Below are 1,531 nucleotides of genomic sequence, written 5' to 3'. Positions count from 1 at the left end.
CAACTTCATAAACGATATTCCTTAGTTTATGCCGTGACTACGATCTACCAAAAATATTCGTCGAAATTGCGAATCGAACCTATCGCGAGTTACTTTAATCCGATATCATCTAACTTAGCTGGCATCAGGAAGCAATAACATTTACCAAATCGTGGATACAATCGTTTACAACGATTGGAAGTTGTTTTTCGTTCATACCAATATCGTAACAACCAATCGAAAATTTGTCATATATACTATACTATATTATACACAAAATATCCGTTTCAATTTTAGTAAAGAATTAAAAAAAAAAAATTGACGGAACAACGTCTCATAACATCATTTTATGTATTTTATGTATTAATTATATTCACTTTTTTTATGAAATCAAATAATAAAATGTAACACGATATAAATATTAAAATATCGTAATATCTACTAATTATAACAAAACAATATCTTATTTTCTCGCAATTTGTTCATCAATTTTCTTTCTATATTTTTTTCTTATTCCTAATGTATAAAGATACTTGTAAAATAAATCTATTACAACCTCCACAGGATTAAAAATATTAAATTCTTCGCTCGAAACACTCGAAACGTCAAGCTTCCGCCACCTATTGCCGATTCTACGAACCTTCAAACACGTTGCAACAATGTTGACAATAATATCGATGATAGAGATTCCTACATTGAACACGTACACAGAGTAGATCGTATCGCGGGGGTGAAACATCACATAAATGTTGTTTCGAAAGGGAAAAACTTTACGATCGCGAGACAATGGAACGGCAATGTAACGAAAGCGCATTATATTTTCAACGGGCCGCGCAATACTAATGCATTTCACGGAAAATTGCTTTTCCCGGATATCTCGCGAGGACTTCTGCCTTTGCTTTGCTCTTTTGCGGTGCAATCGCTCCGGCCAAAGCTCGTTGGAACCGCGCCACGCCGCTTCGTTTACCCACGAAATGCAGCAATATGAAATACATTACGGTTTTACCAGGTAAAAAAACATTCGATTCGGTGGAAGCGAGATGAAGCAGCGCGCTCGAAATCTCGAGAGCGTGTGCGCGCGCGTGTTGCCTATTTTTCACGCTACGTTTACGCGTACGGTCTCCAGACGGTCGAAAAACAGAAACATAACGTAAATATAAGGGAGAGCTCGCGTCGCAAGAACGGAAATGGCAATCGCGAAAGAACACGTCAAAGCTTTCGCGTACAAGTAACTTTATAATTTAAGGTATCGAATGTGTGGAATTATCCATACATTCCATCAACGAGTTGTGAAAAATTATCACAATAATTGAAGAAAATATAGATTTTTGCCAATTATTTCTAATTCTTTCCACGAATCAAATTTTTAACCGATGACGCTACATTGTTTGATGCATCGATCATGAATTCGCATAATACATTAAATCAGTTGCAATCTTAATTTAATTCCTTCCTAATTCGATTAATTAAACCCTTAAAACTTTCGCGTATTTTAATCATTTAAACATCACTCACAACTTAGTTATAGCGTAACTCAACCAGAGAGAAATCT

Source organism: Apis dorsata, unplaced genomic scaffold (assembly GCF_000469605.1).
Source record: "Apis dorsata unplaced genomic scaffold, Apis dorsata 1.3 scaffold_231, whole genome shotgun sequence".
Classification (NCBI taxonomy): Eukaryota; Metazoa; Arthropoda; class Insecta; order Hymenoptera; family Apidae; genus Apis; species Apis dorsata.
Note: the sequence above shows the minus strand (reverse complement) of the source record.